Source organism: Lemur catta, chromosome X (genome assembly GCF_020740605.2).
Source record: "Lemur catta isolate mLemCat1 chromosome X, mLemCat1.pri, whole genome shotgun sequence".
In the NCBI taxonomy this organism is placed as follows: domain Eukaryota; kingdom Metazoa; phylum Chordata; class Mammalia; order Primates; family Lemuridae; genus Lemur; species Lemur catta.
This window is the reverse complement of record NC_059155.1, coordinates 36,283,462-36,310,326: the sequence shown is the minus strand read 5'-3', so window position 1 is coordinate 36,310,326 and position 26,865 is coordinate 36,283,462. Positions and strand designations below refer to the sequence as shown.

Here is a 26,865-nt window from a genome sequence, read left to right as displayed (position 1 = left end):
AGGTAAAGGAAATGGAGTTCCCGTTATAATTTCTGTTTTTCATGGAAGTGGCAGCATTGTTCATGCATCCACATTTTTCGAGATCTCATTAAGAAATTACTCCCTCAGGTTGATTGAGCAGCTTCTTTGGATACCCAGAGTGGTAAAAGGCAACAGGATATTGCAATGAAGCAAAAGGTCATGAGCTTTCCACCATGTTTTAAACTAGGAGATTGAGATTGCATATACAGAAAGACCAAACAAGTGGCTTGATGACTTTGTGTACTGAATTTATCCAGATTTGGTATTGTGTTGACCCAGCCTGGGTTTCCCAATCAACCACAAGCCCCCTTTATCAAATCACATACCATACATGCTTCAGCAGCAAGAGAGAGCTGGTGCAACTCAGCCTGGGAGGAGTAAGGGAGAGTTGGTATTCACAAAATATCAGGCAATGGGCAAGCAGGAATTTTAATAGAGTGGAAATTGACACTGATTTTCTGCTATTTCAATGTTTTCTGAAATAAGAGAAACTAATCACTCTGACAATAACAATATTAATATTTTCTACAACTGAAAAAGCATTTCCACATCCATTATGTCATTTGATGCTAACAACCCTGCAAGGTAGGATCTGCAGTGATTATAGTCCCCTTTTGCAGTTGTAGAAACAAAAGCACCAGGGTTAAGTGGCTCCTTGACAAGGCACAGACAGTAAGTATTAGAGCCAGGGCTCTAATCCAGGTTTCCTGACTCTGAGTCCAGCATTCTTTCTGCTAGCTACAGAGCCAGTCTAAACAAATAACAGCGAGACAGTTCCGTGGTCCCAGTGGCATCACAGGTACAACACTGAGAAAGCAGAAACAGGTGCTCAAAGATATTTTGGGGCCTGTCTATAAAGTTAGGCTTTTGTCCCTAAGAGTTAACTTTTTCTTCCTGAACTGCAGATCACTCACTTAAATTCTTGGTGCATAATGTAAAGATTCTTGTTTGAGTAAGACAGACAGTCTTGCCCATGCTGTGTCCGTGTCTGATTTTCTGAACAATGCTCCTCACTTTGTTAAAGCCTCCTAGATTTCTTACTCATCTACCCCCCACATTCAGCTGAGAAAAGACACCACACCTGTGAATCTCACATTCTGAAATTTGAATCATAATTTGGATTTATTTCCATGTCTATTATTACTGTCGGGAGGTAAGATGAGGAAAAATGGACACATTAGAGAAATGAATTCAGCATAATGAAGGTCATTTTCAATTGTGACTGCCCATTATACAACACTTTGGCTAGCATTACAGACAGATGCCATGCAATAGAATTTTTTTCTGATATTGAGTTAGCTTCTTGGCAGACTAAGGCAGCTCATTAGTAATCTTGGATCTCTTTCCATATTTGTGATTCAACTTTACATGTTAGATAGTAGGTGATCTGGGCTTTGTGCCCTAAAAATCCATGCTGACATTTCCATATGAATCCTAGTGATTGAGAGAGGAGTTCTCTTTCTTGAACCCTGAGTCTGTATTGCCCTAAATTAGTAACCCTAGTTCAGGGTTAGCCATGGTAAGAAGAAAGAAAGAAGATGGGAGGCAGAGGAAAGACAGAGCAGAAGAAGAGAAGGAGCCAGATCTCAATTTTAGTTTAAGAGTAACCATTGCAAAAAATAAAAATTTAAAAATGACCCAAGACAAGCAAAGAGAATAGTGCGAGGATGTTCTTATAAAGGTCTGGTGTGACATTGTTTTGGGGGTGTACATAGTAACAGTCATCCATTTTATTTTGCTTAGTTTGTTTCCTAAGGTTGTTTTTTGAATAACCCAAGTTTTTATTCTCTGAGAGTTGACTCCTACTGGGTGAAGAAAAATTGGAGGTTCACGAGGTGGCTCTTCCTCTGATGACTGATCTCCCTACTTCCAGGCTTTCTCCCCATCAAGTCCATTGCGCACAGTTCCACCACTGGTCTCCCCAGGGACAAATATGACCATAGTTCTCTGCTTCAGTGGCTCCACCATCCACTCCCACACCCTGGGTTCTAGCCACACCCAATTATAAACCATTCTGAAAACATTCTGTTCCTCAGTGGGTGGTACATCTATTAATTCGTACTCTTTGGGTGTGCCTGCTCATAACAGAAAATTGACTTAGACTAGTTTAGACAAAATAATGAAATTACTGAAAAGATACTGGGATGAAGCTAAGGGAAGGGCAGGGATATAGCTGGCTCTCCAGAACAGCTAAACCCAGGAAAACACCATCTCTCTGTCATCTCCACCCCTGTCCTGTTTCTCACCACAGCTTCTGCCTTTCCTTCTGCTTCAGTCTCTTTCACTGCACATCAGCATCCTTTATGTGGTGGGAAAATGTGACCAGCAAGTACCTCCTGACCAGCGACACCTACTGAGTTTTGCCTGTTACTATGTCTACCCACAGACAGACACTGAATCTACCAATTCTAGTTTTGAATGCCCTAGGGAAGAATCCAATCTGTCAAGCTAAAGAGACTTGCTAGACTCATGTGGCTAGGGAGAGAGGGGGCAGTTCCCAGGAAAACAGAGTATTTCTGTGCATATATGTCATAAACACACATTACCTTGTATTTGCTCCTGTGCCTTCCCCTCATCTCTGCTTTCTGTGATTGTTCTACTTTGGCCCAAAATCTATTCTCCTCTCATTTGTCTAAATTCCTGTTGAACTTGTTATCAGCCATGTAGTCCTTAGTTATAATGCTATCTTTCTCTGTTGCTTGAGTATTTCATGGGTTTATCACTTTATATGCCCAATGACTTTGTAAGTGGTTTGGGGGACAGGTACACACCTTGCACTTCTTCAGAGTCTCACACACTGTTTCTAGAACTGTTCTAACATGTAGTAAGTGTTCCCATGCTTGCTGAGTTCAACTGAACATTTATTAGGTTTCCATGGTAGAGAAGCTTGGATCCTGAACAGAAATAATCTATCTACCCACTCCTAGCTCCAGCCACTGAATGGAGAAGATGACAGTTTATTTCATTCCATTTATCCATCCATCCATCCATCCATTCACTGGAAAACATTTAATGAATTGTTATTCTCTTCCTATCACTGTGTTAAGTGCTGAGGATACAGAGATTAATTAGATAAAGTATCCGCCCTGGAAGGCACAGTCTAGCGGGGAACAGACACAGAAACAAATAAACCATTGGCCACACCAGATAATGAGTGTTGTAAAGAGAGTGCAGAGTTTCCAGGGAACCCAAGGAAGGTGAGTATAAGTGGGTCTCTAGTGTTGAGATGGGAACTCCTAGGAAAGAACCCTATATTGAATTGATTGTAGCCTATGTAAGATCACTTCTGACAATTTCATTACAAGCTTATGAGACTCCAAAGTGAGCGAAAGAAACCAAGAGAAGCAGTTTCCTCTTTTTATGCATTCTTTAGTTAGGGATGGGATCCAGTGTCCCAACTTCCTTCATATCAGTTCGTCATGGGTACTCTCCTCTTCCCCCATGCCTCACCAGCTATCTGCTGCCTCCTGAGCAATCTCAGAAGGAGGGCATGACTGCTTCTCCTCCTTGCACAACCCTGTTTTATGGAGCAGGATAGCCAGGAAATTGGGTAGTCAACTACAATAATCAACTGGGGCCTTCTGCCAAATTATTCCTCTTTGATGATCTTCTGTTTTAAATATTACTGGCTATTGTTTTGAATGATGTGTTATAATCTGGAATATTTCCTCTGTGAAACTACTTTGCAGAAGGCAAAACTGTACCCTGATATGCAGGTGGGATTTGCCTGAGATGTCAAATCGATTTTTGCTTCACAGCAGTTGTAACGAACATGGGCAGGGAGAAAGATGTCTGTGTGATCAGGCAGTTCAGGGTGCTGCTTCTCTTTCCATGGTCCTGATTTGTAACAAGTAGTTTTGTAAATTTCAGTTTACCTCAGGCTCACTGTACAAAACCTGTTTGTTTATCAGCCACTAAACATGCAGGAAACTCCCCTTCAGAGGTTCCAAAGGCCATGGGAGAGCAACCAGGTCATCAATGGTGGAAGAAAAGAGGAGAATCAAGGCAGCATTCACCACAGGTCCAAAGAAACAAGGAGGGTTTCTTCCAACCATTTGGAATTTTTAGAAATTTATCTTCTCATCACAGATGTTGCTTCAGAATCCAGCCACACTTTCACCATGCCAACCTTACACAGCTGCTCCTGGGAATTGGATAAGCAAATCACATTAATGACGTGACCATCTGCAATCTTAGCTCTCAATAGGCATAAAACCACTTCCAGGGAATCTCCTGATGTTGAGCCTGGGGCATCCCCACTCTACCTAAGATACTGGAAGAGGTACCATCACTTGTGCTAGAGCAAGCAGCATTCGAAGAAGCCTACATCAGGCACTCCACCTGGTCACCAACATTCTAATGGTGAGAACTAAATATGAATTCAACAGAGTCTTTAAGTTTACCCTGGGTAGCTTCTTGTCATTACACACATAAAATAAAATTGTAATCAGCCATTAGGCTATATTCTGTTATCACAATAGTTTTATACTCCAGCATTTAAAATTGTACTTGATCAGTGAAGTTTTCCTTGCCATTGACATCAGCTGTCAAGGGAGATGACATCTGGGTAGTTCCTTTATATATATGAATAAGATAATTTTATTTTTTAATTTCAGAATATTATGGGGACAAGAACGTTTGGTTACATGAATTGCTTTTGTACCATTTGAGTCAAAATTATAAGTGTGCCCATCACCCAGATAGTGTGCATTGTAAACGTTAGGTGTGAATTTACCCATCCCCTCATTTCACCTGCTTGATTTCCAATGAATGTTATTTCCATATGTGCACGTAAGTGTTGATCAATTAGTTTCTTAATAGATTCTATGGGGGTGGCTTTTCCCTCTTCTGAGGCAGATCTTGGCGACTTAGTTTGAAGTTTTTGTTCCAGGATCCTTCTGCTCTTCCCAACTTCCAATACATGTACCTTATCTCCCACTGTCTTTTAAGGATTGGTGTTTTCCATACTTTAGTATAACTCTTGTATTCAATAAGTTCTACAAAAGAGTCCAGGCTACTGTTGGAGACAGGAAATTGGAAATCCTGATTCACTTGGTCCAACAAGCTATATAGGAATAAATATTATTCTGATCAACTCATATAATGTTCCCCTCTTTTGTATTACCAAGATTTTCCAATATATATAAAATCAGGCAGAATGGTATAATGAACTCCTATGTAATTATCACTCAACTTATTAACTGGCAAATCTTCTTTTCTCTGTACCTCACATATTATGTTGAAGCAAATCCTATACATCATGTAACTTCATCCATAAATATTTCAGGATATAGATTTATTTTTAAACAAAATCATAGTACCATTATCACACATACAAAATTAAATAAAAATATCCTTTCTTCTTGAAAACACTCTTAACACAAGTTTAGCAGAAGGCCCAGCTAGAGCGTGAAGGATAACACCATGAGAGGAAGTTAAAGTTAAACCAGGATATAAAATGGAGTGACTTTAAAACAAATTGGATTGCACAGGAAAACTGAAACCCTTCTCATCACCCCGACTCCTTACCTGGCCTCTGGTTACTAAGGAAGCAGGGTCTTCTTGTGCTGGGCTCCCTATGGTCCCTGCCAGGTGTCTTACTGCCAGTTACATGCTTCCAGCTCTCCCATCTTGCCCTTGTCTCCAGTCATGTGTCCCTAGCCTGACTACATTGGGACACATGATGGTGAGATCCCCTACCTCAGGAACATCCTTGGCGTTTCCCCTTCAATTACCAAATACCTGTCAATTTGCCTATGAAATAACCACTAGCTCTAATGGAAAGATGAGGGCAGAAAAACTCTCCCTTTCCCTCTGGTTTCCTATTGAGGGGAACAATCTCCCTCCTGCTACCAGATACCATCAAGATCTTTTCGTCAATTCTCAGTTACAGATCCTGACTCACACGCCCCCTAGTGGCTGTCCCAGTTAATCCCCCCATTGGGTTATATCACCTCTTCATTAAAAGCTTTTTATTTGCCCCACCATCACAGAGAATTCCTCCCTTACTCTTTATCCCCAAGAAGGATTAAACCTCACAGCACCTGAGCTAACTTCTATCGGTGTTTATAACACTGTATTGTCATTGTCTCACTCCACTAATCCTCTGGGGCCAAAAACCGGGTCTTATTTATGTTCATATGGGGCCCAGGTCAATGCTTGGCACACGGTAGATATACAATAAATGTTACTTGAATTAACGATGCTGGGCAAGATTTCTGACTTCTCTTTCTCAATTGTAGCTGCAGCTTTGGGTAATAGGCTCCCCCACCATATGCCTCCAACCCTCTTGAGAAGCAACACATACACACTCACATCTTTGATTACCATGAAGCACCCACAGTAAGAATTTTATAAATATTCTACTTTATTTAGTGTGTGTTATACCTGGGCATATATATCACACTAAATCAAGTGGTATTCTTTGCCCATGCACCATGTCTTGTTGAACATTCTTGGCACAGAGTTATATTGAGGAGTTTAATTCACAGCAAGCAATATTTAACAACATTTGTTCAGTAGTTGGTATATGAAGCTGGCAAGCTCCCCTTCCCCCCACGCTGCCAAATTCCTGTTCCTGTGAGCCAAGAATCTTTTCACTCTGGCTTTATTGCCTCTGCTGCATGCCCTTTTGACTTTCCCACTTCAACTCTTCAACCAACCATCTCCCTGTAGGATCTGGGGGCCACATAGAAGTCACCTGTTACTTCAGCTGTGAGTCACCCTGCTTCACTAACTTCAAACCCCCCATTACTAAGATCATTTTGCTGGGAGGCAAAGGCTCTTTCTCCACTGACCTCCATCCCTAACTCTCAAGTATTTCTCTTCCTCCTAACTTTTTCATTTCTTTTTTTTCCCTTTGCTTTTCTGCTAGGAAAGAGAGTAATTTCCAGCTCCAAAGGGAAGCCTTTTCCCTTTCCCTCCAATCAATGGACAAACACCCACATGTACACACTATATCCTCTTTACTGCCATGGAGAAGCCCTGGGCATGCCAGATGTTCTCCGTTTATGATCAAGTCACATACAGATATATCCATAAACTCATAGAACCTTGAGGCTGGAGGAGAACATAACAGTCCCCTAGTCCCACTCCCGTTTCAAAGCTCACATTCCCTTGATTTACAATGGAGCAAGGACTACAGCTAGAACAAAATCTCACCACCACAGGATTTGACTCAGTCATAGTTCTACAGTTTTGGCAATTTATCACACAGGTTATCCTGTTGTCAAATCAAAAGGCAGAGTAAATGCACCCTTTCTCATAAGGCTTCAGGGCTTAGAACAAATCACCAACAAAGAATAGTGATTTACAAATTGAGTGGAGGTTGCAACTATGTGTGCATACATGCTCCTTAGACCTTGTACTATCGTTCAGTTGCCATATGTAAGGAGGCCAGCAGTGGCCAATAGCCCAGGCTTTCTTGAAGGTGGAGAGATGGAAGGTTTCTGGCATGAGAAGTCTTTCTCAGGCTCCTCTTTGATCACACTTTGATGCCTTGGCCTTACCTGCACATCTCCTTTTGTCTTGAATCTCAGATTCTCCCAGAGGATATTGGGCATGATTGACAGTCTCCTCACGAGACACACATAACTTTAGTCTGAACGTGATTTCAGTTTGATGAGCACCTTGATCACTCAACCTGAGAGCATGCTCTTGCTGCATATAATCTCTCTTTTAGCCCAGACTTGATAACACCCTGCTCTCTCAGGGTCATCATTCAAGTGCTCAGCCATGCATCCATGGGAGGCACAATATAGACTCTTCTGATTTGCTACAGAGGATTTAGATTCAATTAGAATTTCATCCATTCAAATGAACACACACTTCATACTGACACTTCTCAAAATGCTTCTAGTTTCGATTTTTCCTTCATTTGACTACACATTCCAACAGGAGTCTTGTACACTTCCTAAAAAACAGGGACCTAGACAACTTGGAAATTTGGAGCAAAAGCCTTAAAAGGTACATATTCATTGATTCAGTGATCAACTTTTCTGAATAATCTAAGAGAAAACAAATTGTGCAAAGATTTAACTACAAATGGATATTCATCAAGGCATCATTTACTAGAACAAAAAATTGAGAGGCATCCATAAGGCCAACAACAAGGATAATTATTAATAAAATTTTTATTCCCATGATGTGGAATACTATACAGACATTAAAAACAAAGATATGGATTTATATTTATTGGCAGTCAAAGATGTGGATATATTATTCATTGAAAGCATCAGCTTTGAAAGCAACAGATATTTATGCTCCCATGCAAATATATATATGTGTGTGAATGCACATATAGGAAGATATTTGGAACGTTATGTACCATGATATTAATGCTGGTTATTCCTAGGAGGTGGCACAATGGGTGATTTTACCTTTTTTTCTTTTTCCTTCTCTATATTTCCTAATTTTACTACATGAAACTTATATTGTTTTTGTAATTTATAAAATAACCCTAGAGACTTACAATCCATATCAGAAAGGAGCTATGTGGAAGCAGCACAGTCAGCAACAGTGGCATGCCAGCCAGCAGCAGCCACTGGAACAGAACTGCTCACACACAAAACTATACAAATTGCACAAAACTTAGTGTCTTAAATAACACAGTCATCTCTTTTTCTTGTGATTCTGGAATTCAGGCAAGACTTGGCAGGTGTGGTTTGTCACTGTTCATGTGGCACTAGCTGAGGCCGACTGGGGCTGGAGGATCTGCTTTCAAGATGACATATTCACAAGGCTGGCAAATTGGTGGTAGTTGCCATCTGGGAGCTCAGCTGGGGCTGTTGGCCAGGGGTCTCAGTTTCTTTCCTCATGGGCATTTCCACAGCTCTTCTTGGGCTTCTTCACAGCAGAGTAGCTTGGTGCCAAGAAACCAGGTGGAAACTGCAAGGCTTTTTATAACTTAGTCACAAAAGTAAAAAATATCAGTTCCACTGCATTCTATTGGTCAAGCAAGTCACTAGGACCAGCCCAGATTCAAGGGGAGGGGAATTAGACCCTACATTTTTTTTTTTTTTGAGACAGAGTCTCACTTTGTTGCCCAGGCTAGAGTGAGTGCCGTGGCGTCAGCCTAGCTCACAGCAACCTCAAACTCCTGGGCTTAAGTGATCCTACTGCCTCAGCCTCCCGAGTAGCTGGGACTACAAGCATGCGCCACCATGCCCGGCTAATTTTTTCTATATATATTTTTAGTTGGCCAGATAATTTCTTTCTATTTTTAGTAGAGACAGGGTCTCGCTCAGGCTGGTCTTGAACTCCTGACCTCGAGCGATCCACCCGCCTCGGCCTCCCAGAGGGCTAGGATTACAGGCGTGAGCCACCGCGCCCGGCCCAGACCCTACCTTTTGATAAGAGAAATAGCAGAGAATTTTTGGCCATTTCACTCCACCCACATGGGAACTTAGTGAAGACCCCAGTGTCTTTGATTTCCCTTGACTTTCCCCTGAGCTATTAGGTTATTAAGTATGAAATGTCTGATTTCCTTAAGTACTACATTTGACAGTTAATATCTGTGTGTGACACTTCTTGTTTTATTTTCATTGTAAAGATACATCCTCATTCTTTCAAACACACATTGTGACTTGTGACTATCTTTCAAATTTTTTAGAACAATTTTTATACAACCATAGATAAGTCAAAAATTAGTATTATTTTCAAATATGAGTTCTGTCATAAAACCAATACAACACAGACAGCTCAATATATCAACAAACTTTTTGGAAAGGACGTGGCTAATCAACACACAATAATGTCAATGGTTTAACAAGTTCTGTTCTGATAATTTTAATCTTAAAAATGAGCCAAATGGATGACCTGAGACCAAAGTGGATAATGATAAACTAAAAACTACATGGAAGTGAATTCAGCTCAACCTATGCATAAATTAACAACAAGGTTTGATGTTACTATTCCAACAATATTAGACCATTTAAAACAAATTGACAAGGTAAAGAAGCTGTATAGATGGGTACTACATGAACAAATGTCAAAAGAAGAATCATTTCTAAGCTTGCCTTTCTTTGCTGTCACTACACAAAGGCGAACCATTTCTAAACCGTATTGTTAGGTGTGATAAAAAATAGATTCTTTTGACAATCACAAGTATTAGGCACAATGACTGGATAAAGATAAAGTGTGAAACACAGTGTAAAATGAAATATTCATTTAAAAAAAAAAAGGTAATGGTGTCTGTTTGGTGGTCCAGCGCTGGTATTATCCACTACAGCTTCATAAAACCTGGTCAATTGATTACAGCAGACATGTACTACAACCAATTGGATGAAATGATGAGGATGCTTATGATTGAACAGCCGAGATTGGTCAAGAGAGACAGGCCAATCCTCTTACAAGACAACGTTTGACCACATGTCACACAAATAATGCTGCTCAAAATACAGAGACTGGAGTTAGAAAATCTCTGTCATCCACCCTATTCACTAGACATTACACCAACTGACTACTACTTCTTCCAGACTTTGGACCACTTCTTACAAGAAAAAATATTCAATTCTCAACGATTTCATGGCCACTTGCTCTCCAGGCTTCTTCACTGCTGGCATAAACAAGCTACAATTAACATGGCAAACCTGTGTCAATAGTTTAGACACATACTTTGATTAATTGTACTGCTTCTTGTTTGAAATATAATAAAATAAACTTTTGATCCAAAATCAGACATTTCATATTTAATGCCATAATATTATGTTATTTTCAGTGTAACCATTAACCAAGAAAAGAAGCAGCTGTTTATAAGAGAATTTTTGGAGAATGAAGATACCATGCTCAGTAAAAACTTGTTAAACTTTCTTCATTTCTGAACACTTCAGTTTAAAAAGTTTGTAATCCCAGAGTACCAACCCCCACTACAGTTTTCAATTATCTATCTTTATAAAATAGGGACATAAAAAGCACGAGTTGACCCCTGTGATTGCATGTCATAAGACTCTGAATATGTCCTAATCTGTCTAAAGTCTTAGGTTTTGTTCTTGCTGTACTCTCTGCCTAGAGTGCTTTTCGCTGTGTTGATATCCTTTTTACTCATTCTTCAAAGCCCTGCTTGATCCCTGTCTCCCCTAGATGGAATTCTCCTGTCCATCATCCTATGTATCTGTTTTAACCATTATCACCGTCCACCTTTCTAGCACAGGGCCTTGTCCATGCTAGATGTGCAGCAAATATTAATTTATTGGATAAGTAAATGAGTGCTAGAATTACTTGAATGGCTATCCTCTTTACTAAACTGGTAGTCCCTGGCAGGCAGGCTCCACATCGTAGTAATCTCTATAGTCTTACTCCATCCTATGACTAATAAAGAGCTTGGATTTCTTTCTTTGGTTCTTCCTTTCTTTCTTTCTCTCTTTACCTCTTTCTCTCTTTCTCTTTTCTTTATCTTTCCTTACTTCTTCCTTCCTTCAATAATTATGTACTGATGCTCCACTATGTGCCAAGAATTATGCTAGGCCCTGTCCTCACAGAGCGTACATTGTGATGGAAGAAACACACAAGTAAACAGACAAATAAAGTAATTACAAACTGTGACATGTGCTACAAAAGAAAAGAACAGTGTGCAATGAAAGAGAATAACAGGGGGTAACATTTAGCTGAGACCTAAAGAATGAGTCAGGAGCTAGCCATGTGAAGAGTAGGGTCTTCATAAAGATTTGCTGAAGTGAATTGTTTGTTATGGATGGATAGTAGTCCAAGCTTATCCTTGATAACCACCTTTTCTGCCTTCCAACTTTCTCTATTTCAGTTCATAAGTCAGCTATTTTTAAAGAAAAACAAAAATTTAATATAACTGCATTTATATGAAATGACATGATGCATAGTATTTGCTTCAGAATAATCTCAAACAGAGTGAGTAAGTTACAGGTGAAACAAAATTGGCCATAAGTTTATAACTGTTGAAGCTGGATGATAGGTATATGGGAGTTCATTATACTCTTCAACATATTTTTGTATATTTCAGAGATTTCCTATAGTAAAAGTATTGAAATAACTATGTTTGCTTTGATAATCCCTCCATATTTTCCCTAACAGTCTGTTATCAATATGCAAAAGAGAGGGGAGGGGCTACAATAGACTATGATGGAGGCAGAGAGGCAGTAGAGGATTGTAGTTAGGAGTGTCTCTCTCTTAGATTCCTAAATGCTGAGGTATTTTAAGGTGGTGCTTCATGAATGTGCAGAGACTACTAGCTCTCCTAAGCTTCTATAGTAATAGAATCTCTAATTTTTACCTAGGCACATGGTTCATCAGAATAAAAACTACATTTTCCAGCCTACCTTACTGCAATTTAAGGCTATGTGATAAAGTTCTGGCCCATTGGGTGTGAACAGAAGTGATTTTTGCAACTTTCAGTTTGTGCCCTTGAAGGGAAGGAGAACCTCTTCTCTTCTTTTGCCGCTTCCCACTATCAGGAATAGAGACAAAGTTGTCAGCATGATGATAATATCCTGAGAAAACCAACCAAAAAGTAGTAAGGAGCCTGGACCCTGGACAGAACAACAGAGCAAGGCCACCAAAACAACCCAGACCTTTATGTGTGAGGCAATTAAACTTCTCTCCTTTTTAAGTCACTTTGATTTTGGGTGTCTTACATTTAGGCAAACCTATACTCAACTAATGCTGTGAATTAGATTGCAAAGGAAGTAGGACTTGGAAATCTTAGTGTACAATGTATACTTTTACAGAAAGCTGCTTCTGTATCAGAAAATCAAAATGCAAATCAATCAGAATGTCTGCTAAAGAAAAACAAACAGCCTGCAAATATGCTATCAAAAGTGAAGAATATAAATACCAAATTAATCAAGAGTGTCAACATGCACGCATAGCCCAATATAGAACAAAGTATTAATAAATATTGTAGGCAAATTATAGATTTGGAAAATATATCTCCAACAAGGATAACAAATGAGCTCATGACATCATTTACAAGGAGCACTTGAAAACTGAAAAAAAAGACAATTCAATAAAACATGGGCAGGCTGGGCGCGGTGGCTCACGGCTGTAATCCTAGCACTCTGGGAGGCCGAGGCGGGCAGATCGTTTGAGCTCAGGAGTTCAAGACCAGCCTGAGCAAGAGCGAGACCCCGTCTCTACTAAAAATAGAAAGAAATTATATGGACAGCTAAAATTATATATATAGAAAAAAATTAAGCGGGCATAGTGGCGCATGCCTTTAGTCCCAGCTACTCGGGAGGCTGAGGCAGAAGAATTGCTTAAGCCCAGGAGTTTGAGGTTGCTGTGAGCTAGGCTGACGCTACGGCACTCTAGCCCGGGCAACAGAGCAAGACTCTGTCTTGAAAAAAAATAAAAATAAAAATAAAATAGAACATGGGCAAAAGATATGAACAGTCAATTTAGAGAAGAGCAAATACACAGGGCCAGCAAACATATGGAAAGATACTCAAACTCACTAATAGAGAAATGAAAAAAAATGTAACACAGACATAGCATATTATGTCCATCAGACTGGCAACAATTTAAAGTGTGGTAACAAAAATAAATAAATGTGGCAACAATTATTCTCTCAAATATGTTATTTGAAATATAAATCATTATGGACTTTTGATAAAACAATCTGGAAGTAACTATAAAATTAAAATTATACATGCCCTTCTACTGAGCAGTCCCACTTCTCAGAAAATATAATGTATATATAAGAGCACCAATACATAATGATATACATACAAGGATGTTTATTGCAATATTGTTCTTAGTTGCAAATGTTTTTAACAAATTGATGCTCATAGATAGGGAAATGATAGAATAAATTTAGGTACATCTACATTGACGTCATGAAATATTATGCATACACCAAAAAGACAGTACACATGAAAGAGCAAGACAGTGAGAGAAAGAGAGAGAGAGAGAGAGAGAGAGAGAGAAATATGAGCTATATTAGTGGACTTGGAGAGATTTCCAAAGGATATTGAAGAGTGAGAAATGTAAGTTGCAGAACCATATGACTCCATTTTTCAAAAATAATAACGAAGAAAACTGTGTATGTGTGTGTGTGTGTGTGTGTGTGTGTGTGTGTGTGTAATTACATGAGCATGGTTAAAGGTATGGAACAATATATAGTAGGTTTTTTGAAAATAAACTTTTTATATTAGAATATATCAATAGATTTTCAGAACAGTTGCAAAGACAGTACAGAGAAGTCCCACATGCCCCAAATATGGTTTTCTAGATTATTAACATCTTAGATTAGTATGACACATTTGTTATAATTAATGAACGTTATTAACTAAAGCCTATAGTTTATTGAGATTTCCTTAGGTTTTTACCTAATATCCTTTTTCTATTCAAGGATACCACTCAGAATACCACATTACATTTAGTTTTCATGTCTCCTTGGCTCTTTTTGGCTTTGACAGTTTATCAAACTTTGATATTTTTTGAAGACCTTGACAGTTTAATTTCTAGGAGCCAGTCATATATGTTTAGGATGTCCCTCTACTGAGATTCATGTGATGTTTTTGTCATGATTAGACTTGGGCTATGTATTTTGGGGAGGAAGACCACAGAGGTTAAGTACCATTCTCATCACATCATATCAAGGGTACATACTATCAACCTGACTTATCACTATTAATATTGACCTTGATCACCTGGCTGAGGTAGTATTTGTCAGGTTTCCCCATTGCAAAGTTACGCTTTCTCCTCAATTTTCCGTACTATACTCTTTGGAAGAAAGTTACTATGTGCACCCCACAGTTAAGGAATTGGGAGTTATACTCCACCTCCTTGAGGCAGAATTTCTACATAAATTATTTGGAATTCTTCTGTTCAGGGGATTTTTCTCTTCTTCCCCATTTGTTTCTTTACTCAGTCATTTATTTATTAGTATAGATTCATGGATATTTACTTTATACTTTGGGTTATAATCCAATACTACTTTATTTATTCTGTTTCCCAAATTGTTCCATTCTTTGGCCATTGGGTGCTCTTTTGGTGGACTCCAAAGTCCCTCTTATATACTTTCATCATTGTGGGCCTATTTTTAATTTTTGAACACTTCTTTACTTTCTGACACTACAAGATATTCCAGGATCATCTTATATATTTTCTGTCCTAATCCTAGAATCAGCCATTTGTCTTAGGAGCTCTGATTCCCTTTAATGGTACTAGAAACCAAGATCTGGGCATTGGTGTGTTCATTGCTACTAGGACATTGTTGGTTCTTGGCCTTCTCAGCTGACAAGAGCAAAGAAATATATGTGTGTATATTAACTTATGTATATATACATATATAAAATATTTCTATATAACCATCTGTATCTACATTAAGCTAAACATGAGTTTATATTGATGTCTCCAATTCTAATCCTCACTATATGGATCATTCTAGACTCTTCCCCTTGTTTATCTGTAAACTCCCACTGCAATGGTGAGAAATCTGGTTCCCACCATCTGACATTCATTTACTTAGTTGCTCAATTCCAATATACATGTGTAGCAGTACCAGAATTGTTAATGTGTACCTCCATGGGAAACAACTTGGTCAACTAGAGTACAATGCTTACGTGCAATTCCTTTTTTCTTTAATTTTACCAATTTTGCTCATTTCCAAAGTTATTTAGGTCAGCATTTTTTTCCTTCATCCCCTTAAACAAGGTTGTTTCACACATTCATAATATAGTTAGACTGTTATCCTGGGATTTCTCCAACTTCCTAAATAACTTTCTTTTAAAATTTGGATACATTAAGGCTCTTTGTGCTATAAAGTTCAATGTCTTTTGACAAATGTATAGTGTCACCCACTACAATTATAGTATAATACGGAATAGTTTAACTGTCCGAAAACAACCTTTGTATTTTATTCATTCAACCTTTCATCCACTCCTCCCGAACCTCTGGCAACCACCGGCATGTTTACTGTCTCTATAGTTTACCTTTTCCAGGATATCATATAAGTGTAATCACACGGTATGTTACCTTTTCACACTGGTTTCTTTTCCTTAGCAATATGCATTTAATATTCATCCATGCTGTTTCATGGCTTAATAGCTCATTTCTTTTATTGTTAAATAATATTCTGTTGTATGTATATACTATAGGTTGTTTATCCATTCACCTATTGAAGGGTATCTTGGTTGCTTCCAATTTTTGGTGATTATGAATAAAGCTGCTATAAACATTAATTTTCAAGCTTTCATGTGGACATAAGCTTTCAAAACAGTGTGATTGCTGGAGTTAGGTAAGTACGTAGGAGTTGTGATTGCTGGATTGTATGATGAAGACAATGTTTAGCTTTGTAAGAAACTGTCAAACTGCCTTCCAAAGTGGCTGTACCGATTTGCATCCCCACCAGCAATAAGTAAGAGTTCTCATTGCTTTGCATCCTAACCAGCATTTGGTATTGTCAGTGTTTTGGATTTTAGCCATTTTTAATGGGTGTGGAGTAGTGTCTCGTTATTGTTTTAATTTGCAATTCCCTAATGACAAATAATTTTGAGCATCTTTTCATATGCTTATTTGTATATCTTCTTTGGTATTGTCTCTTCAGAGCTTTTGTTCATCTTTAAATTGGGTTGTTTGTTTTCTTATTGTTGAATTTTGATGGTTCTTAGTATATCTTACATACAAGGCCTGTATGAGATGTGTGTTTTGTGAATATTTCCTTCCATTCTGTGGCTTTTCTTTTCATTCTTTGAACAGTGTCTTTCACAGAAGTTTTAAGAAAATAAAATTTACCCAATTTTTCTCCCATAGGTCATGCTTTTAGTGTTACATCTAAAAACTCATCATCAAATGCAAGGTCACCTATATATTTTTCCTATGGTTTCTTCTAACACTGTTATAGCTTGAATTTTATACTTTATGTCCATGATCCATTTTGAGTTCATTTTTGTTAAAGGGATACAATCTATGTCTAAGTTCATTTTATTTTTTACATATGGACATTCAATTATTGAAAAGACTATCCTTTCTACATTGAATTGCCTTTGCTACTTTATCAAATATCAGTTGACTGTATTTGTATGAATCTATTTCTGGGCTCTCTTTTCTGTGTTGTTAATGTTTATTCTTTCTGTGATGTCTGTGATTTTCCATGATGTCTGTTCTTTCACCAATACCATGCTGTCTTGATTACTGTAGCTTTATGGTAAATCTTAAAATCAGGTAGTATGAGTCTTCCAATTTTTTCTTCCTCAGTACTGTTTTGTCTTCAGTATTATGTATGTTTTGCCTTTCCATATGAACTTTAAAATCAGTTTGTCAATATCTAAAAAGTAGTTTGCTAAGATTTTGCTTGGGATTGTGTTAAATCTATAGATAAATTTGGGAAGAATTGACAACTTCACAATATTGATACATAGATATGTAATATATCTCCATTATTTTGAGTTTTCTTATTTTCAGTTTTTTAAAATTGCAATAGATTTAGGGGATACAAGTTGAATTCTGTTACATGTATATATTGTATAGTGGTGAAGTCTGGGCTTTTAGTGTACCCATCACCTGAATAGTGTACATTGTACCCAAAAGGTAATTTTTAATTTCTCCCTCCCTCTTACCCTCTCCCCTTCTGAGTCTCCAATGTTCATTATACCATTCTACGTGTCCTTGTGTAGGCATAGCTTAGCTACCACATGAGTAAGAACATATGATATTTTTCTTTCTGTGCTTGGCTTTTTTCACTTAACATAATGACCTCCAATTCATCTATGTTGCTGCAAATGACAGGATTTCATTTTTATGGTTGAATAATATTTCATGGCATATATACCACAGTTTTCTTTATCCACTCATTGGTTGATGGGTACTTAGGTTGATTCCGTATCTTTTCAATTGTGAATTGTGCTGTGATAAACATACAAGTGTAGGTATCTTTTAGATACAATGAATTCTTTTCCTTTGGGTAGATACCCAGTAGTGAGATTGCTGGATCAAATGGTAGATCTACTTTTAGTTCTTTGAGAAATTCTCCATTATGTAAATCTTTTGTGTCTTTCACCAGAGTTTTGTAGTTTCCTTATGTAGACCTTATACATAATTTATTAAATTTATAGCTAAACATTTCTTTTCAGGGTACTATTATAAATGGTTTTGTTCTTTCAATTTCTAATTCCAACTGCTCATTGCTGACATATAGGAAAGCAATTGGCTTTTGTATATTAACCTTGCATCTTGTGATCTTGCTATCATTGTGATGAAAGAGGACATACTTGCCTTATTTCTGGTCTTAGGGGAAAAGAGTCAAATCATTAACTATGATGCTAGCTGTAAGTTTTTGTAGATGTTCTTCATCAAGCTCAGAAATTTTCCTTCCATTCCTAGGTTGTTGAGAGTTGGCACAGTGGGCACAGTAGATGTTGGCACAGTAGGTTCTCAAGATGAGTTGCCTATGTGGGGTGGGAGTGGGAGATGTTAATACAGGTGGAGAAGAAAATCATGGAGGGGAAATATAAACATAGTAGCAAACCAGTTGCACAAAATGATGTACTTTAAAAAAATCAGTATGAATATAATTCCATTTATGTAAAAATCACTCACATATAACTATAAATACACATGTGTGACTGTAACAGAGACTGTTACATAAGCACTAGAGGTCATTCACTTCTTCTTCCTGAACACACAGCTAGATTGCATTTCCCAGCCACCCTTGCAGTTATGTGTGGCCATGCAACTTAATTCTAGCCAATAGAAGTGAACAGAAATGGCTCATGAAACCTCTGTATAAGTACTCCTCTATGTTCTTTCCCCTTTCAACAGCTAGGTGCAGACAATAGCAAGGCCCTAAGCTATGGATCAGTCTTCAGATGGAAGGAACTTGGATCCCTAAAAGACCTTGTGGAAGATAGCCACCCCACCAAACTAAACACCTGCCCAGGACTGTTACTTGATTAAGAAATAAATTCTGTGGTGTTGAGTCACTGTATTTTGGAATCTATTTGTAATAGTAGGTAAACCTACTCTAAATTTTATATACATAATGTGTGTGGAAAGAGGGGTTGGGAGACAGAGAAAGAGGGAGAGAGAAATTGATTCATGAAAGAATTCCCAAACAGTTAATGGTGACTTTGAATTTATGTTTGCCTTCTGAATTTTATTCCACAATGAGCATAAACAGTTTTTAAAAAAAGAAAAAATAACATTGTGCTGGATGTTTTTCGTTTGCCCTTTCAGATTTAGTTTCCATTCTCCACCTTTCTCCATCTTGCTCTGTGCCCAGAAGACTAACCTGTGTGGATTATATCACCCAGATTCTCTTGCCCTCTGGCTTCTATTAATAGTTAAGTTTGGACTAATGGGCAGGGGAAGCAGCAGGAAGTCAAAGAGTAGGGGGAGAGTGAGGTCAGTGTACTCATTCCCCTATATCCATTTCCTCCCAAGTCACCTGGGTTGGCAGTATCCCTTTGCAGCTCTTGTCCTTCAGCTCCTTCATGTAACTATGTTCTTGTAACTACTTCCTCCTTTTGCTCCTTCAGTCTTAGAAATGGTAACAGCCCCTCATTTTTGCTAACCCCCAAAGTACTGCACCATCACTTTTTGGTTTCCCTAAACCCTGCTCACACATTTTGTAAATAGCTTCTTTATTAAACTCTTCTCAAATCATCCAATTTGAGCATGTCATTAATATCTTGCCATGACTCTAACTGAAACAACTGTCAAATAAGAAAAAGTATGCTATACTTGTTCAATTAAAAAGCTACTTTTTAGACCTACCATTCAATCCAACAATCCCACTATTGGATATCTACCCAAAGGAAAAGAAGTCATTATATCAAAAAGACATCTGCACCCGAATATTTATTGTAGCACAATTCACAATTTCAAAGACATGGAATCAACCTAGTATTCATCAACTGATGAAAGAATAAAGAAAATGTGGTGTGTGTGTGTGTGTGTGTGTGTGTGTGTGTGTGTGTGTGTACATTGTACTACGCAGCCATAGAAAAGGAATGAAATCATGTCTTTTGTGGCAACTTGGATAGAACTGGTGAGCATATTCTAAGTGAAGTATCTCAGGAATGGAAAAACAAACACCACATGTTCTCACATATAAGAGTGCCCACATGGTCATAGAGTGATGTAATGGACATTGAAAACTAATAAAGGGGGAGGAAGGAAGAGGGTGAGGGGTAAAAAACTTACCTATCAAGGACGATGTACACTATTCTGGTGACATGCACACTAAAAGCCCTGACTTCAGCATTATACAATTCATCCATGTAACAAAAATTCTTATACCCCATAAGTTCATTGAAATAAAAATAAAATAAAAAGCTACTTTTGCCAAAGCAATTTATCATTAGGTGGACAACCCTAACATGAAATTGAAATTACCATACTCAAAAAGGAAATGAAAACTCATTCCCAATTAGCTAGACAGCGAGGTGGCCTAGTTGCAATCTTAGCTCAGCCACCTACCAACTGTGTCACCTTGTCTCTTTAAACTTCAGATTCCTCATCTATACAATGGGGATAATCATGGTACCTCCCACACAGGGTTGTGGTGCAGAATAAATTAGTAATCCAGGTAGAGCTCCGAACAATGTGTCTGGAACATGGCATTATGAAATATTAATATAGTAAATAATCTTTAATAAAATATAGTTTCAATCTAGCTGACATGAGATGCAAGCTTTCTTTCACTTTTTCAATAAGTCACACTCAATAACAGCAATTATGTCATATGAATATAATTCTTTAGAGTTTATATAGTGCTTTTACATATATTCTCTCATTATAATTTTCAAATAACCCCTAAAGCATTGTTATCCCATTTTACAGACACAGGAACTGTATTCAGAGAGGCTCAATTACTTAAATCAGGTCTGGGGTTCAAAGCAAGGTTCTCTCATAACAGTCACACTGCTCTTTGAACCCCCCTCCACCACAGCTATCTACTATCTGCTAAACTTGCTTTGAAAATTTTTACATGTGTTCTTCCAACGTTCTCTAAAAGACAACAAGTTTGTAACAATTTTAGTTATTTTTATAACTGTAAAACTGTCAATAATAACTCCACAACTATATTCAGAACATGTGTGCCCATAAGAAATTCCCTAGATATGAAGTAAAATCATAGAGCCTGGATTTCCATCTCAAGTAAACCTGGGTGCTGTCGTAGATGGTGACCTCTGTATGTCTACACTGCACCCCAGTGAGTGACCTCTGCTCATAGACAGAAGGCCCTTGGATTTGCATTTATATAGACCATTTGATACAGCTTCAATCTCATTGGTTTCTTTGTCAGAATTAGAATAAAAACACAATTCATCAAATTTCAATAGTTTTTTTTTCTTTGCCCAATTGCATGGCAATTGCCTGATTTGCCATCCCCCAAGTATGTATAAGTATTGGGAGACTCTCAGGTATAAGACCATGGGGGAAAAGTGTACTTTTGTTTTTGGAAATGAAAAACACAGTCTCCTATGGCCCTGGCTCCAACAAGGTGTCAGCCGTGTCAGCACAGGCCACATTTAAATGCCCCCCTGAGGTCCCTGCTATTATGATTATTGAATCAATTATTCCCATTATTAGATCACATGGAAAAATGTAAACGAAAATGTTTTTTGGCCAAGGAAAATATCTTACAAATGATTGTAATAGTCTTCAGAGTTCGGATGAGCCTGAAGGAAAATGCTGGGTCATTACCTGAAAGAGAAATACAAAGATTGCTAACCTGATTTTCTCTTTAAGTTACATGAAAATGGAGCTTGAAGAAAGAGAGGCAGAGAGAGAAAGAGAAAGAGAGACAGAGACAGAGACAGGGAAAGAGGAAGAAGGAGGAGTGTGGGGGGAGAGAGACAGAGAAGCACTTGTAAGCATTTGTGTATGGTTGAAAATATCCAGTATTACAAATGGGCCGTGTTCCAGTGAGTCATTTATAAGTCAGCTGTTTGTATCTAGAATGTGTTTGTTCACAAAGACAATAAGCTCCATAGCCGAGAGGGTCCTAGGCTGGCCCTGCAAAGCCCAAAGCCCACCATTCTTCATTCAGGGACTATCTTTATGAACCCAAAGCCTGGGTGTCAGAGAAAGAATTCATATTCTACTGGAGGGAAGAGAAGGAAGAGTGGATGTGCAGTGGCTAAGAATTGGGTTTCGAAGCCAGGCAAATCTGAGTTTGCATCTGAACCCTTTCATCTATTTTCTATCAGACCTTGGGCAAGTCACCCAAACTCTATGCCCCAGTTTCTTCCTCAGTGAAATCAGAATTATAATTGCTAGTCCACAGAGTCATTACAGAATTTAATGAGATGATATACATAAAGTGCCCTGCATTTGATAGAAAATAAAGGATTATTGCAATTGTTACAGACAGAGCTACTCTCAACCAAAATTTCAAAAACCAATGGTGTTTATCTTTACCATTCTTCTATCTGCCTTTTTTCACCTAGCATTTTCTTCCTGTTGTCCCAGCTCCCTGAGTACCAACAGCCTTTATGTCTGCTCTAAATTACCCACTGGGGCACTCCACCAAACTTCCTGTACTCGATTAGTGTTCCATGCTACAAATATACATGCAGTTCTCCTTCTCTGCCCTTTCCCTTATCAAAACTCCTATCAAATGTGGTTTGGAAAATCAGTGGCTCCTTAACCATCTGAAATACATCTAATTTTTCAAAAAGAACCTGGGTTAACCTAAATGGTACTCTAATCTGTGAAACTTCAGGCAGCATAACAAAAAATTCTAGAGAGTACCACATCAGATACTTGGGGAGCAACAACATCTGCTCATGAGTAACTTTTAAAAAATACCATTTTGGACTTCTACTTCCAAGAAGATGGAGTAGATATACTTTTCCCTATTTCTCTTATTAAGTACAATTAAAATCCTGGACACCTGGTTACTATATGTAAAACAACCATAAGAGGACTCTGAAACATAGAGAAAACAAATCAGACTGCTTAGGGACCTTGGGACCCAAGGAATGACCTAGTAGTAAGTTCCCTGCATTTACTTTTTGCCTCATATATCCCAAACATGGATGGAAAAAAAAAAAAAAACTTGTAAGTTAGAAACACCAACAGAAGCAGACAAAAAAAAAGAAAAAACTACAACACAAGTTTACTCTCTTTAGCTGAAAGAACAAGAAAGGTGCAGCTTAGCAAGAAAGAAAAGTCATAGATAATAACCGTGGTAGCAGAGAAGGCCAAGTAGGAAGCCAGAACTTTCATCCCTGCTGGCCAGTGATGATCCTCCACCCCCACAGTGTCACTGAAAACCACATGAGGATCCCGTACTTCCATCCCCACCTGGGAATTATGAGGTTCCCCTCCATTTCCTCCTGGTTTAGTGTCAGAAGAGGCCTAGTGGAGACTCAAGAGTTTCACCATTACCCAGTGATTACAAGGTCACCCCCACCACAGTATCAGTGGAACTTCTACCTCCACCCAACAGTAATGAGGAGCCTACCCCTCAGGTGTCAATGGAGGCTGAGTGGGGATCCTGGACTTCTACCTCCACCTGGCAGTGATGAGGCACTGCCCTCACCTTTCCCTGCCAGAGCAATGTCAGAAAATGTCAACTAAAACAAAAGGTTTAAATAACATCCAGAAACTCATAATACAAAAATGACCATGTTCCAATTAAAAAAAAAAACACTGGTCATAACAAGAATCAGAAAGATCTCAAACTGAATAAAAAAGACAGTCAATACATACCAACACCAGAAGGCGTTAGAATTATCTGACAAAGATTCTAAAGAAACTATCATCTAAAATGTTTCAATGAATAATTGTAAACACTCCTGAACAAAATGAGCAAACAGGAAACTTCAGAAAAGAATAGGAAATCTTAGCAATAACATATAAGATACTAAGAAGAACCAAATGAAAATTTGGGAACTGAAAAATACAATAACCAAAATAAACATCTCAGTGCATAGGCTCAACAACAAAATAGAAGGAAGAAAATAATCAGTGAACTGGAAGATAGAACAATGTAAATTACTCAATCTGAACAAAAAAAATAGACTGAAAAAAATGAACAGAATCCCAGGGACCTATGAGACTATGACACAATATCTAACATTCTTGTCATCAGAGTCCTAGAAGAAGAGGAAGAGGGAAAGGTGGAAAAAGTAATCAAAGAAATAATGGCTGAAAACTTGCCAAATTTGGGGAGAGACATAAACCTACAGATTAAAGAAGCTGAGAAAACTCCAAACAAAATGAACCCAAACACATCATATAAAGTTCTATCATAATTAAACTTCTGACAACTATAGACAAAGAAAAAAAATATGAAAGCAGCCAGAGAAAAAGGATATCTATCATAGAAGAGAAAAACAATTCTAATGACAATGGATTTCTCATCAGAAGCCATGGAGAACAGAAAGAAGCAGCACAATATTTTTCAAGTGCAGAAAGAATTGTAAAATTATAATTACATACCCAGAGAAAATATTCTTCCTGAATGAAGGGAAAATCAGGACACTTTCAGATGAAGGAAAGCTAAGAATAGCAGGCCTACCTTAAAAGAGTGTCTAAAGGAAGGTCTCTAAACAAAAAGCACATGACAACTAAGGAACCTTAGAATATCAGGAAGGAAGGAAGAATACAGGAAGTGATAATATGGGTAAAAACAAAGACTTTTGTTTTCTCAATTTTTCTAAATTATGTTGATGGTTGGCTGAAGCAAAAATTATAGCACTGTCTTATGTGGTCCTAAATGTAGGTAGAGATAATTATATTATAAATGCGAGAGGATAAAGGGATATAAAGGAATGTATGGTATCTATACTTCACTCTAACAGATAAATGATGACACCAATAAGCTGTGATAAATTATGTATATATAATGTAATATCTAGAGCAACCACTAAAAAAAGGTATACAAAGAGATACACTTAAAAAAACTACAGATAAATCAGAATGAAATTCTGAAAATGTTGAAGTAACAAACAGGAAGGCAGGAAAAAGAAAACAAATGAAAAGCAGAAAGAAAAAACAGAAAACAAACAAAAAAATTAAATGGCAGACATAGGCTTTAACATATCAATAATTACATTAAATATAAATCGTCTATATGCCAATGAAAGGACAGACATTGGCAGAGTGTATTAAAAAATACAACCCAATTATATGCTGGCTATAAGAAACTCACTCGAATATGATATAGGCAAGTTGAAAGTAAAAGGATAAAAAAAATATATCATGCAAAAGAAATCAGAAGTAGCTATATTAATATCAGATAAAGGAGACTTTAGAGCAAAGAAAATTACCAGAGGCAGAAAAGGTATTATATAATTTAAAAAAATCCACAAAGAGGACATAGAAATTCTATATGTGTACACCAAACAAGAGAGCAGCAAAGTACACGGGCCAAAACTTATAGAATTTAAAAGACTTGACAAAGAAGACTTTGACACCCCTGGCAACAACTGATAGAACTAGACAAAAAGTCAACAAGAATATAGAAAAAAAATCATTAACACTATCAACTAACAAGATCTAATTGACATTTCTAGATCAGTCTACTCTATACTGTATGTGACAACTTAATACACATTCTTTTCAAACACCCATGGGACAAATACCAAGATAAACCATATCCTGAGCCATAAAGTAGGCCCAACAAATTTAAAATCATTGAGATCATGCAGATTGTGTTGTCCAAACAGAATAGAATCAAACTAGAAATCAATAACAGAAAGATAACAGGAAAATCTCCAAACAGTTTGAAACTAAAGAACTAAATAACACATGGGCCAAATTCTCTTTGAGAATTTGATTAAATTTATAGACTCCCCCACAAAAATTGCTTTACACATAAAACTTGGTATATAATTTAAGGGAGTTGGCCAAGGTATAATTTGCTTATTTTAGTAAATACATGAGCCCACTTAAAATTAATAGCAGACCAGGTGAGGTGGCTAATACCTGCATTCCCAGCACTTTGGGAGGCCAAGGTAGGGGGATCCCCTTAGATCAGGAGTTCAAGACCAGCCTGGACAACATAGTGAGTTCCTGTCTATACAAAAAATTTAAAAAATCAGCCAGGCATGGTGGCATGTGTCTGTAGTCCTAGCTACTTAGGAGGCTGAAGCAGGTGGGTCACTGGAGCCCAGAAGTTCAAGGCTACAGTGAGCTATAATTGTGCCACTGTACTCCAGCCTGGGCAACAGAGTGAGACCCGATCTCAAAAAAAAAAAAATCAGAAGGGGACAACGATGGCAGACCAGAAGCACCTGAATACATTACTGTCATGGAGAGGGCTGAAAGTCGTGAGTGGATATCCACCTTCAGATCAATCATCTAAGAGAGAGCATTGTGAATCAAAAGAGAGGTCACAGGAGGCACCCAAAGTGAAGGAGAGGAAAGAGAAGCAACATCCTCTGCGGGTTTTAATGTACACAGGGAAGGAAGCCACAGGTGGGGAACGCAACCACACATGGGGTAGGAACAGAGGAGAGAATCCTGGGGCTCCAACCCCCCCCCCATGATCATTGCTATTCAAGCTCCAGGAGGGACCCTCCACTGCAGAAGGCTCCAGGATACAAGACTGACAAAGGGACCTGACTGGAAACTGTGCAGCAGCATTGCTCCGGAGAGAAGGCAGAACAGAGACCCACTGGCTTCCAAACCCTGGGTGCTACAGCTAATGCTTTTTTGAGATCCCAGAGTGCTACCTCTATCCAGGGGTCAGATCCACTGCTACTACCTCCCCAATCCCCCTGCTGGACTGGGGAGAAAGTCGGGAGGCCAGGCACTCTCATGAGTCCCACGTGGGGCAAACGCTTGGGCCACCACAGGCCAACAATCACTGCCACCCATTCATATAGGCAGGGTTTCACTGAAGCCAGTGCTAGCTGATAAATGCTGCTGTCCACAAGACTGAGTGGAGCAGCTCTCAAGCTGACACAGGCCAACAAT

The 26,865-nt window shown here is 38.2% G+C and overlaps 1 protein-coding gene across 1 annotated transcript in view; it reads left to right on the top strand.

Moving 5' to 3' along the window:
* The window catches only part of LOC123628209 (39S ribosomal protein L42, mitochondrial-like), a 155,241-nt gene that overhangs the window by 30,469 nt on the left and 97,907 nt on the right, over window positions 1-26,865 (top strand). The window lies entirely within an intron of this gene.